This window comes from Rhinatrema bivittatum, chromosome 17, assembly GCF_901001135.1.
Source record: "Rhinatrema bivittatum chromosome 17, aRhiBiv1.1, whole genome shotgun sequence".
Classification (NCBI taxonomy): domain Eukaryota; kingdom Metazoa; phylum Chordata; class Amphibia; order Gymnophiona; family Rhinatrematidae; genus Rhinatrema; species Rhinatrema bivittatum.
This window is the reverse complement of record NC_042631.1, coordinates 27,644,771-27,658,669: the sequence shown is the minus strand read 5'-3', so window position 1 is coordinate 27,658,669 and position 13,899 is coordinate 27,644,771. Positions and strand designations below refer to the sequence as shown.

Here is a 13,899-nt window from a genome sequence, read left to right as displayed (position 1 = left end):
CACTCAGTTATAGGAAAGATCATTGTACTGAGGTGGCCCCAGTAAACTTAGTCAATGACATTAGCAGATTTGGGGGGGGGGGGGGGGGGGGGGGGGGATGGACATGCTTCCAAAGTGGATGGTAGAGGAGGAGGAGGAGGATGCATTCAATCTTCATTGACATGAACACAGCCTTTGATACTAATTGATCATAATTCACTGATTCATCATTTGGTAGTGATAATGTAAACCAAGTGAACACTTAGTTGAAAGAATGGCTGTTCCAAGGCTATTGGGAATCAAAATTGTCAGATCTGAAGCCTCTAATCTATGGCCTTCAAGGCTCAATGCTCACCCCTTTACTCTTTAATCTATTTCTATCTGTGCTTGTTACTCTAGTTCAAGATTCTGGAGACACCTGCTTCTTTGTATGCCATTGCTGACTACATACAAGTTGATGTTATAGCTTAATTAGATCATGCCAGTTATGAAGATAGAAAGAACTTTAACGTTTGTCTTGATGTTCTCTCCCATTGGTTGCCCTCCCACAGTCCTCAGAAATCTGAGGTACACTGGATTTTCAGGAAAGTTATTATATCTATGGTTGCTCCTTCTATGTTTGGCACAGTTATTCTCCTCAAGTAGGTGGTTTCTGCCCTTAGGAGTGAAATCGGACTCAAACGAATATGCAAATATTCTCTTTGGACCAAATTTCATTCTTTTTCCAAAAGGTATTTGTACTAGTTACAATCCTTTTTGTAAACCCAGGATTTTCAAGTCTCAGTACACGCCCTAATTTTATCTCACGTAGACTGCTGTAACATCTTGTACCAAGTCTACCACTTTACATTTACAAAATACCGCACTCAAAGTGATATATGTTGAGAAAATATGATCATGGTTCTCTGTTGCTGCAGAAGCTTTATCAGCTTCTGATCTGATGCAGAATTAAATTCAAAATTGTTGGGGGTTGTTTTTTTTTTTGCTCTGTTCATATTTATGAGATGTGTTGCTCTTTGAGAACACTATGTATGTCTCAACAAGAGTTGCTGAAGATACCACCTCCTTCTGCTATAAGATTAGAAGAGACCTGTCAGACTTCATTTAGTTACCAAGCACCCACTTTATGGAATGCATTACCTCTGGACATTTGTTGAGAGTTGAATTATTGAAATTCAGGAAAGTTGTAAAGGCTTGGCTGTTTATCAAGCCTTTAACAGTGTTTGATTGTGTTTTTTCATGTGTTTTGGTTGGGCTTGGAAGATTTTTCCTAGAAATATATGAGGTAGCTTGGTGAGAACTATTTTAGTGATTTATAGTTTTCATCCCTTTTCCCTGTCCTTTTGAGGGAAGGTTTTGTTTTTCTTTTATGTACCATAATGGGTATAATGCATGATAATTATCTATTTTTAAATTGTTAACCACTTACTTTATGTTTATATACAGGAATTATATCAAGTTTAATAAGCAAACTGTTGCACTCGGGGGGTGGACCCTTGACCTGGGGCAAAGGTGAAATGGCTCCTGAAAGGGAACCGGAGGTAGCTGGCCCCAGGGGGTGGAGCACTGATGGAGACAAAGGCTAGGTAGATCTTCACCACTGGAAGCCGAGGTCCCCCCAGGAGGAGCCCATAGGGACCCGGGCCGCTTGGACTTAGGTGGGCCTCGCAGGGTCTCCTAGGAGAATGGAAGTCCAGTGTGCCCACAGACACAGAAGGAGTGCGGTCAGGTTCGAGCTGGAGCATGGAGAACCAGAACAGGGTTGGTGACGACAAGGCGAGGAACAGAGCCAGAATCTGGAGGCATGGTCAGACAAGCGAGAGGTCAATGTCCATGGATCAGTCCGAGAGGTGGTCATCGAAGCAAGGGTCAGATACCAGAGGTCAGATGTAGTCAGAGGCAAGCAGGAGTCTAGAGGCAGGTGGCAGACAGACGAACAGGTCAGGAACAGGCTGAGGTCTTGAGGCAGGCGGCAGGCAGGCAGACGAGTCAGGAACAGGCTGAGATCTTAAGGCAGTTGGCAGGCAGGACAGATGAGTCAGGAACTAGCAGAGGTCGAAGACAGGCAGGCAGGCAGGTCAGGAACAAGCCGAGGTCAGTACCAGAGGTCAGTCCGAGGGTACTCCCTGGGAAGGCAGATAGACAAACACAGGAACAGACAGGACTCAAGAACAAGGACACAGGAACAAGTCAGGAACGGAACTGGAACAGAAGGATCCTGGAACGAGACTAGGAACAAGCAGGAACAAATGCAGAGACAATCTAGCAGAGTACTAATCCGACTGCCAAGGCGAGGAAGTGAAGTCATGAACTTCCTTATGGAGTAGCTCAATCAGGGCGCGCTGCGGAACCCAGACCCGCCCTTGGCCCTACAAGTCTCGGGGCAGGCTGTGCGTGCGCGTATGGGTGTGGCTAACATGGAGAAGGATGCCGAACCTCGGCATGAGGCCTGGCGTGCATTGGAAGGCCCAGCGGCCAGCGCCGTGGACCACTGGGGCCTAGTTGGACTAGCAACTACCGCGAGGGAGGTCGTCCTGGGATGCAGGTGAGCGGTCCCATGCATGGGATGGCCGCGGGCGGGGCGCATAACACAAACATCTTTTTATACTTTATTTCAAATAATAAATCTAGGGAAAAATACAAATCTGTTTCCTGGACAGTCCTAATTATGTTAAGCATACAGGGAGGTGAAAGTCACCATTTGAGGGGTAGTGTAAATGTGCTTTGTGTCCTGCAGTAAAAACAAATTAATTAGTTATCCCACGAGTAATGAGCTGTGCATTCAGCTTCCTCACACAGTTTTCAAAGGCCTTTTCATAACTTTGAGAACTACACTACAGTACAAGCAAGCAAATGTTGCAAGGTTGAAATGATGCACCTTTTAAGAATATGAACGTACAGAGCAAAATCTTTATATTAGATTTTATTTTCCAGTCCATCAGCATAGAGAAGGTCATTTTGCTTAGTAATGTCATCAGTGCCCTACATTATATTTTACTCCAACACAAGTCCAAAGAAATAGTATCAAGTGACTTGCTTTTCATTCTTGGTCATGCTCCTTTTATGGCAGATCTAATCAATGCTTAGCAAGTAAGCAAAATGTTATTTTAGGGAGCTTTTACTAAAGTAGAGAAGTAGCCTAATGATTTGAGAAGTGGACTGCAAACCAGGTTTCAAATCCTGCTACTGCTCCTTGGGAGCTTGGACAGGTCACTTTACCTTGGGTACAAATTAAGGGGGTTATTTACTAAGCATTTTTCCCCATAGACGCAGAATGGGAGAAAACCTTTAGTAAATAGGCACCTTAGATTATAAACTCCCTGGGGATAGGGAAATACCTATAGTCCCTGAATATAATCTGCTTTGAAGTAGATGAAAAAGCAGCCTATAAATAAAGCTAACTATGTAAAGATATCATTTGTCAACACTAGGCAAAATAAAAATTGTATATTTTTCAAAATGTTACATGATTATTTTAATTGCATTAATTGTGTTGGTATTATCTTATACCACTCACATTACTGCTGCCCAGGTGAAATGCATGTTTGTTTAGTGAAATACCATTTCCCATTCAGTCCTGTGCATGGACTCTAGCCATTTTGACAACTGGGTGGCATCATCTTCTCATGGAGCTTATAATAAATATGTGGTTACACCATCCATCTCCACCTCTATTTAGATTACAAATTGAGTGGGGATTGTAAAGGAAAAAGGAGCACAGTAATAATTCTAAAAAGGAAAATATGCATTTAGTTTTTATGTAGATGAGCAGACTAGATAGGCTGGATGGTCTTTTCCTGCCATCATGTTTCTACGTAATTAGGTAAGGTGCCAGCTAGGTGGAACATCTTAAAAAAATATCACTCATGGTGATTGTAAAGACCTCTACCTGCAGTAAACCTGCAGCTGGATTAACTTTAGAATCAACTGAGGAGGGTCATAAAATATGAACCAATTATTTTGAGGTGTTATCAAACATTTACAAGGAAAACATGAAAGGAAATGTGTTAGTAGAGTACCTGGTCAATTTTTTTTTTTTAACATCATGTGTTGCTCTTGAAAGATCAGGAAAGGCCTATATTTTACTTCCCCAAAAATGAACATCTTTACGATAAAAATGAAGTTTCAGCATCCAGTCATGATCTGCCTCCAACACAGAGGCTACCAGCACCATAGCGCTACTGACACCTGCATACCAGCAAGGTCCTAACTATCCAATGTTAGTAACTTAGTAAATATAGTAGTAAATGCCATCAGAAAAAGACTCAAGTGATCCATCCAGTTTGCCCAGCAAGTTTTTTTTTGTTTTTTTTTTTAATTCTTAGGATTATTGTTGCTCTGTACAAGTTACTGTAGTCAACAAGAGTTACCCTTGTCATTGTCTCCATCATTTATCTGCTAGGAATCCTCTGTGCTTATTCTATGGCCTTTTGAATTCCATTATCGTACCTGTCCTCACTATCTCTATTGAAAGGATATTCCATGCAATCATCACCCCTTTCCATGAAGAAATACTTCCTGATGTTGGTCCTGACTCAATCCCCTTGGAGCTTCATATTATGATCCTTGTTTTACAGTTTTCTTTCTATCAAAAAAAAAAAAAAGTTGGATTCCGTGCATTATTTTTTTTCTAAAATTTATAATTTTTTTTTGCAACATTTACAATAAGGAACAGCATGATGTGAACATCAATCCAACCAAGTACCCTCCTCCCCACTCCCCCCAGCCCATACCCATAGGTTACTATTCATACTTGGTATCAGGCAGTATCAAAGATGGATCAAGCATCCATTTATAAGATAAGATAAATTAGGTTATAATAAAGTAGCATTAACTTACATAGCCTTAAATTAAATAACATTAAAATAATGTAGTGTGAAGAAAAGTATCTGCGGTGGTATTTATTTATTTATTTAAAATCTTTTCTATACCGTCGTTTAGTAAAGCACCATCACAACGGTTTACAATGAGGCACGTAAATATATGTTTGGTGAAATTCTTACTAAAAATGTGCCATAATGTTTATCGGTAACAAGTAGTCATAATATAAGGTAAATGTTGTGTGATCTGGATCTTGTCCTTTTTAATGGTAAAATAGGAAAAAAACCATACAATCATTGCGCTTTGAACTACAGTTTTCTTAAGTTATTCTATTATAATGTTAAGTAAAAATGATAATGTATAGGTATAGGTGTGGTATTTGATGACTTTAGCTTGTTCATTTAGACTTCAGAATCTCCATTCTCATTGTAGAATGCTTTCTTGAAAAGCCATGTTTTCAAACTTTTTTTTAAAGAGTTTTAGATCTCTCTGTAATCTTTTTTCCAGTGGCAATGAATTCCATGGTAAGGATATGGACACTATTTAGTCCTTCAGTGCATAAGAATACTCTCTCCAAGCATATCAACTTCTGTTAAGAAATCTAAACTCAATGTTTGAGTGACCCTTTAAGGCATAGTTATGCTCTGTGTTAACCACTTGTCCTTTGTTGAACCTTGAGGATGTTAACACCCATAAAATCCATTGCTTCATCAACGAAAGAAAAGCAGACACTAGCAATATTTCTTTTCTCAATTATTTAGCAAAATAAGCTGTAGTTGGGGAGGCAGACTTCTGTTGATACTCTAGTTTACACTGTTTTGAATAACAAGCTTCTTGCTTTAGCACTCAGTGACATGATGTAGCATTGCCAAAATGTCCAAAAAAAGCCTCAATTTCCTTTTGGAAGAATGAGTAGTTGACATGTATCCAGACATCGACAGCTTATGAAATCTTGTTTTCCATTCCTCTATAGTAGGTCCTTCTTAAGACATCCAATGAGATAGGATTGTTTTTTATGCTATGAGGAATGCTGACCCAACTGTAGATTTAGGAGCCCATCCTCAAAGGCATGAAATAAACACATTCTCTTTGAAAATGGTGAGTTGCAGTCCAGTAGTAGTTCTAAAAAACTTTTAGGTTTAACCAAAATCTATTCACACTTGGACAACTCCAAAAGTCATGCCAGTATGTACCCTTTTGGGTAAAACATTTTAAATATTTATCGGTTGGGGCAAGCTTTGCTCTGAAAGCCCTAGCTTGTGAAAAGTACATTCAACAAAGGAATTTGAATTGAGTTTCCTACAGTCTCACGTTTTCTGTGATCTGGGATATTTGTTTCAAGCACTTCCGTATGTCCTTCAGGCTTATTGACTCTGTAGTCTCGTGTTCCCAACTCATCAATAGACTGTGAGATGAAGTATTAAAGTCATTCTGTAGTGTTATAGCTGCTATCAACTTAAAGAACAATGCACAAGAAGGTTTCATCTGCAACAGCAGTTGAAGAATCCTGTGCATTATTAATATCTTTCAGGTATTTAAAGGTCTGCAGCATATCACCTCTGTCTTTCCTCTCCTCCAGCGTATACATATTTGGGTCCGTCAATCACATCTCATAAGATTGCAGGCCCCACACCATTTTAGTCACCTCTGACTTCTTCAATCCTCTCTCTACCCTTTTTGAGATACAGTCTCCAGGACAGTACTCCTTCACCTCTACTTTACTATCAGAGTTCCTCCATTGATCGTTAGGTAAATAATATGCTCTGCTAATTGAAGGGCTAGTCTCAGATGTAAGCTTTAGAATCTCCTGCAGATATCTTTTTTATAAGATCTTTACAGGGGTAACATCCAGAGATTTTGGAAAGTTCAAAACACACAGGTTCAGGCACATGACTTAATTTTCTAGTTTTTGATGCACTAAGGCCTTATCTTGAATAACAGCAATAGTAGAATATAGTTTGACATGCTGCCTTTGCACCTGCAGCTTCCCAGCATGGTTTGATAGCATTTGTTCCTAGGTTTGAAATGTCCCTTGTACATTTTTAAAAATTGACAGTACCTTTCAGTTAAGTGCTCTTCTGAGCCTCTGTGGCTTGAACAACCATTGGGTCTGAGTGACATCATCAGTGGCAGCCATTTCAGTGCTAAGCATCACATTCTGTTGATACTGGGCCACAATCCTGTTGTCATCTGTACCATCCTGGGCACAACAGAGGACTCCAAAGGAAGAAACCACACCTTGCATGTTTGCCCATGACAACAGGACCCAAAAAAGAAGTGAAGGTGGCTCTACAAACCAAATGCCAGGAGCTTTCAGTATGCTGCCATCTTGGAATTCTCCCTCTGTTTTGGACTCTGAAGTTGCAAGAGCAGTCTCAAAAAGTTCTAGCTTAAATAGTTAAAGCTGTAAAACTAGAACTTTATTGAAAAAAGTATTTTTCCTTTTCTGTTGCTATAGAAAAATAAACCCTTTATTGAATAAGGCCTGAAGTCTTTTGATTAACCCAGAGTTCTTAGGACGAACAAATCAATAACTTTTAGAAGATTTCCCATCTGAGCCCTGCAATATAAAAAAGGGTACTTTAATTCCTTTGAATAATTTTGTGAAGCAATTAAACGGCACAGTTTCTCAACAGGAGTCTGTTGAATAAACTGTGCTAAAACTAGAGGTTTACTGATATTATATATTTGAATTACATTGCTTTCCTTGGTGATGCAACCAGAGTAGTAGATCAGGCAGGTGCAGTGAATGGATTTCACTTTTTGACAGTGCTCCTCACAGAAGACCAATAGACAAATTAGCCAACGTAGCAGTAGGATGGAAAGTTGTGATGGATAGTTAAGTCTACTCTGTCAAAGGTAATGACCAATGAGATGGCTCTGGGTGTGGTCCTGGGGATGCTTCTTTTCAACATCTTATTAAGGACATTGCAGAAAGGAAAATGTGCCTATTGATAAAAGACACCAAAATCTAGAATTAATTAGATGCATGGAAAATATGAAAAGTAACTAGGAAAAAAAAATGGAGGAATGGGTTCAGGGATTGGAAGCTAAAGTAATGCATTTGGGACACAAAAGTAAATTATTAACCATTTGTCAATTAGGAGGCAAAAATTTGCAACTATTAAACAGGAAAAATATGTAAGCACAATCATATGACCTAGAGTTTGCTAATCTGTGTGACAAAGCAGCAGGAAAAGGCAGCAGTATGCTTAGCTGCATAAAGATAGGTATTACTAGTAGGAAACTGGAGATATATTACCTGTATATGTGCCACTGGTAAGACCCTCCTTCCTCAAATACCTTGTTCAAATCTGGAAGCACAACACCTCTGCAAGGACTTGGGAGTAGATTTTATAAATGTACGCACGGGCGTACTTTTGTTCGTGCACCAGGCGCGAACAAAAGTACGCTGGATTTTATAAGATACGCGCGTAGTCACGCATATCATATAAAATCTGGGGTCAGCGCGCGCAAGGGGGTGCACATTTGTGCAACCTGCACGCACCAAGCCCAGCGCACGCTGCCTGTTCCCTCTGAGGCCGCTCCGAAATCGGAGCGGCCTCTGAGGGAACTTTCCTTCCGCCTCCCCTCACCTTCCCCTCCCTTCCCCTACCTAACCCACCCCCCTGGCCCTATCTAAACCCCCCCCCCCCCACCTTTGTTGGCAGATTTACGCCATCACCCGACCGGGGGCTGGTCCAGAGGCCTCAACCACACCCCCGGGCTGGCGCCATGCCCCCGGGCCCGCCCCCAAAACGCCCCTCCATGCAAGCCCCGGGACTTACGCGCGTCCCGGGGCTTGCGCGCGCCACTGAGCCTATGCAAAATAGGCTCGGCGCGCGCAGAGGGGGTTTGGGGTAGGTTTTCGGGGGGATACGCGCGTATCGTATGCACATACCCCTTTGAAAATCTACCCCATAGTGAATAAGGAATCAGTTCAGAGGCTAATAAAAATAGTGTGAAGCCCACTACACAAGCTCTAAACAAATAAGCTTAAGAAGTTAAAAGATATTCTGTAAGAAGGTAGATATATTAGAATCCAGGTCTTAAACTGGAGGCAAAAAGAAGTGTAACTGTGGAGGGTGTGAGATGGGCAGGGCCAGCATCAGATGTGACATGTTCAATGGGGCAGGACCAAGGCAGGTGAGAATTCTCTCTCTCTCTCTCACAAACACATTCACACCTGAATCAAAGCCATGTGACCGCCCTGGTCTCAGAATAAGCAGCTCCAACACCCTCTGCCCTTCTCTGCTTCCTCCAAGAGCTAGGGGGAGTCATGAAAGAGCCATGCAACTACTGGCTCTGTTCTGTTTCCCGAGGGAAGCCGGAACTGATTTATACTGCCGGCTCTGCTCCCTGAAAAAACGGTGGTAGAACACTGTTCTGGGTTGTTTTGCCTGAAGTTAAGCCCTTGGTAATGCACACAAAAAGGGGTTGAATTAGCACACATTTTGAAAATTGCAAGCAGGAGGGTCATTCATCAAGGCCAATATAGAAACCTTGATAACTGGCACTCCTGCTCACAGGTTTCGAACTAGGGTTGCCAACTGTCTGGATTTTCTCTGGACCATACAGAATTTTAAAGCAGTGTCCAGAAGCCAGTCGGAGGGCTAAAATGTCCAGAAATTGTATGGATTTCAACCCTCCAGTCTGGCACAGCAGCTGTTTTGGCACTCGTCAGCAGCAAAGCTTCTCCAAGCTTAGCCAGGAGCAGCTATGGTTTAATTCCACAGCGAACGGCGGTGCTACCCCTACAACCCTGGAAACTGTCTCACATTCTTTGGCCACCAGTGGTTCCCCTCCTGTGCTTGGCAAAAAAAAAAAAAAGTAAGAGTCCCAGCGGGGCCGTCGTGCAGCAGCTCCCCTTCCAGCCGCAGTCCGCGAGTAAAGGCCACTGGGCAGCCTGATCCTCCTCTCCTGTCCGTGACACATAATAGCCCAGCGCGACCCTAGGAATCTCCTCTTCCACCCAGGCACATAAGAAAAGACCCATCCGACAGGGCCGATGGAACAGCCCCTCCCACCGGCAGCACCCAAGGGAAAAACCCAGCAAGACTTCAGAACCACAAGTAATGACCCAGCGGGGCTGGGGGCTCCTGCCCTCAACGCACAAAAGGTGACCAAACTGACCCCGCTTTGAACAGGGCGGCCCGGTTATCATTGTAACCGGACCCTGTACAACCCGGTCAGCAAGGCCTGATCTATCTTGGGCCAGGCCAGTAGCCAATCAGCGGAGAAGGGAGGCGGCCTCGTCAGCATAACACCAATCAGCTGCCGTTTTCATTTTGGCGGTGGTGCAGTCGTGAAAGAGGGAGGAGACGCGCATGCCCTGTTCTTCCTGCGCACGTGTGTTTTCCATCTTCTCCTCTCTCGCAATTCCTTTTGATCTCCGCTGCCTGCCTGCTGCACTTTTGTTCCCTTGTTCACTAATGCCATTGCGTCCGGCCTGGTTTCATCAACAACTCGATGATTCAGTCAGAGGCTCCAGTGACTGGACTGCAAAGCCCAGCCATGGCCGACCTGCTCGTCTCATTTTGCCTGACTAGGGTGTACTGCTGGCCCGGGACCAGAGAGTGACGGATGGAGACATTCCTTCTGGCCATACAAGTCCCCGCTGACGGTGCTGGTGCCACAGTTGTGGTTGTCGGCTAAGCTACACACACTGCCTTGCTATGCTGCCCAGCCTGCAGAACCACCTTGCACTCGGCCTGTCCACCACTGCCCTCCTCTCCAGAGTCCTTCACCAGCTTCCCTCCAGGTAAAGTTGCCTGTTACTATAGGGGCTGGGAGGAGATGCATATTTCTAACGCTTCGGTTCTGCTGCTTCCCATGCTCCTCTCTCCCCTTTTCTGTTTGTTGGGATATGGGCTTTGCCCCAGTGAGACAAAAAAATGGAGGTGGGTGGGCATGTGTGTATGTGTGTGAGAGAGAGAGAGACAGAATGTATGTGAATAGGGGAGAGTAGAGGAGAAAGCATGAGCATGTTTATGTACTTAGAGAGAGGCTTGGAGTGTGAGTGTGTATGTGTATGAGAGAGAAAGAGCCTGTGTGAGGGCGAGAGAGAGTGAGCTTGTGTATGTATATGAAGGAGAGAGCCAGTGAGTGTGAGAACCTGTAGGTGAGGGAGAAAGAGCCAGTTTGCATGTGTGTGTGGAGAGAGCACCAGTGTGCAAGTGAGTGCGAGAAAGCCCATGTGTGTGTGAGAGGAAGAGAGTGCTAGTGAGTGTGAGGTCACCATTGTGCTTGAGGAAGAGAGCACCAGTGAGTGTGAGAGGGCCAGTGAATGTGAGAGAGCCTTTGTGAGTGAGGGAGAAAGCAAGAGAGCCTGTGTGTAAGAGAGCTTCTATATGTGAGAGTGAGGGGGAATGCACCAGTGAGGGTGAAACTGTGTGTGGAAGAGAGCACTAGTGAGTGTGAGAGCCTGTGTAAATGAGTGAGAGCGAACATCAATAAATGTGAAAGAGAGTCTATGTCTGTGTGTATATATGAGAGAGAGAGAGCCAGTAAATGCTAGAGTATGTATGTGTATGTGAGAGAGACAGAGCACGCCTTTGTGAGGATGAACATGTTTGTGTGTGTATGTGTATGTGTGTGTGTATGTGTGTGAGGGAGAGAATAAACAAATTTGTGTTGGAGAGGATAAAGTGTGCAACCTTCTTCTCAGGGTGCCTGGAAATAAAAAATTTCCAGGGGATATTATTTACTCTTATTTGTTTTAATAATTGGACTTTATTTGATGTGTCTGCTATTTTGAAATATTTTATTGGGATTTGGTAAAATTTTAAAAAATTATGTTATTCATTATTGGATGTTATTCTATTCATCAGCTGTTTTAAAAAATGTATTCTTTTTATTACTATGGTTTTACTATTATGATTTATATTTCTTGGTTTTATTGTTTGTTTTGTGAGTAATGGTGATGTTTATGTTTTTTCATTCTTGCCCTATATACAGAATCTAGCTTGTTGCAATTTCTCTGTTTTTGGTGAGGGTCTGTCTGTTCTGCATGTGTGACCTAGGTAGGGTGAGGTATTCTGCTAGCGTGTAATTTCTGTGTTGGGATCTCAAGTAGCCTACCTTATGTTTTCTTTATAGGAGGTGTATTGGTGTTTTAGGAGCTGGTAGTGTTGCCTTTTCATAGTTAGGGTTGCTTTTGTTTGGGTGTTGGTGGTTAGTGCTGTTTTGGTATGTGAGATTTACTTTATTGAATTGTAATTCAGTTTATTCATGGTTTTCTGACAGCCAAGCCCACACCCAACACTTGTTACAATAGGCCTAATACCATATGGGTTCAAAGCATCTTTTTTGCAGGGGTTTTTGTTTGGCACCACTGCAATACATATAAATATAATATATATGTTGTAAGTCATATTTTTACTTCAGAAGACTGTACTTTGTCCTTTTCCGTGTAAAATCTGTTATAATTGCATCATTTTTAATTGTGTGTGTGGAGGGGTCACACATAGCTGCAAGCTTTGCCTAGGGAACCTTTTATCCTTGCACCGGCCCTGGGATGGCAGAGGTGGGTAAATGGGTGTGATAAAAAAAATAAAGAGACAAGATAGTGTGTGTGGGGATGGGGAGCTGGCATTGGGTTGCATGTGGGACTTTGTATTCTCATCTACCCATAGCAGAGGAATCTCAGCTGGGCAGGTTGGATGAATCAGTTTGGGCATCATCTGTATCTTACTTTAAGACTGATCTCTGGCTGAAAGGATAAGCAACAGTAATGGGGCAAAATAGATTTAATAAGTTATTAGAAAATGTGTGTGACCTGATAAGTATTTGTGACTCTTCTTCAAATCAAGTGCATGTTTTCTAATGGTGGGGGTGGCAGTTAAGTAATATAAATGTGTAAAATTGTCATTTTCCTGACTATTCTAATGAAATATTATTGGTGTTTTTATAATTGAGATCATTTGGTTGCTCCTCGCTTTATGCACAGTTTTCTAGTAATAAGGCAAGTAATCAAAGTTTAAAATAAACAGTATGGAAGGTCATAGGTGAAAATTTTACTCCGCCTCCGCTGAAAGTTGACCACCCTTTTTCAAACTTGTGCTAAGTCAAACCCTTTTGTCTCTGCTCTTTGCTCTGCAGTGACTGCTTCAGTATCACCCCTTCCCTGCCATACAGGAGGAGTGAGGGGAGGGGCTGGATTAGGGAGCAGAGTGGCTGTTCTCTTCTCTGTGTACTCCAGATTCACCCCTCCTCTTCTCTTCCTTGCTGGCTGCCTGGAGGGGAGGGGCTGGAGTAGAACACCCCTGCTGCTCTGTGCTCGGCCATTCCCCCACAAATGTCATAAATTTGCGCGTCCAGGTGCGCATGCAAGTTTTGAAAATCTACCCCTAAATGTCTGCCCTGCACCTTCACAATAAGTCATTGAGTTAGTTCACCTCAAGGAGCTGAAACAGAGTGTGCTTTATGTGTACAGCAGCTATCACACAAGCTACATCCCAAAAATGTTTTCTAGAAATAAAAGCACCATCTTCTCCTTTGTGGCAGTGAGGCAGCTGTTATCCCAGAGCTTGAACACCACACCATAGGGATGGATGGGTTATTGAGGGAAGCACTGATTGAGTCAGCTTTGGAAAACGTGGTGACCAAGTACAATGCTATCTTTGTGGTCTAACCATTAGGCTATGATTCAAGTTAGTGGGGAGCATGACAAAAACATTTATTTTATTGTTTTTGTTGTTGTTGTTTTTTATTTTTTTTGCTGTTTCAGATTATTTTTTGGCTTTTTCATTTTAGTTTAGTTTGTATATATATATATATATATTTTTGTTTTAGCATGCATTAAAATCAATGCTCACGAAATGGTTTGGTGCACTCTAAAAGAAAAAAAATGAAAACAAAATTTAAGGTTGTCATGTCATTGCATTTAAAAAAACATATGTAGTTAGTGCTTGTGTGTCATATTCAAATGACGGCAGACCACTAATTCCAGTTCCTCTTTATCCAATCACATTTCAAGTAGCTGGAAGAATTCAAAACAAACAGGCCTTGGTTTTACAAAATTCTTGAGTCACGTATAGTTTCTCATGCTGTAGAAAATTGCATTAAAGGCTGAAATAAAAATACATATTTACATGAACA

The 13,899-nt window shown here is 42.3% G+C and overlaps 1 protein-coding gene and 1 long non-coding RNA gene across 3 annotated transcripts in view; one reads left to right on the top strand and one right to left on the bottom strand.

The window, feature by feature from the left end:
* The window catches only part of SERGEF (secretion regulating guanine nucleotide exchange factor), a 656,301-nt gene that overhangs the window by 429,579 nt on the left and 212,823 nt on the right, over positions 1 to 13,899 (top strand). The window lies entirely within an intron of this gene.
* LOC115079370 lies at positions 6,106 to 9,805 on the bottom strand. Its single transcript, XR_003853268.1, has 3 exons — positions 9,579 to 9,805; positions 7,498 to 7,748; positions 6,106 to 7,360 (listed from the first exon to the last, which is right to left on the bottom strand). It is a non-coding gene; the product is annotated as an uncharacterized LOC115079370 (long non-coding RNA).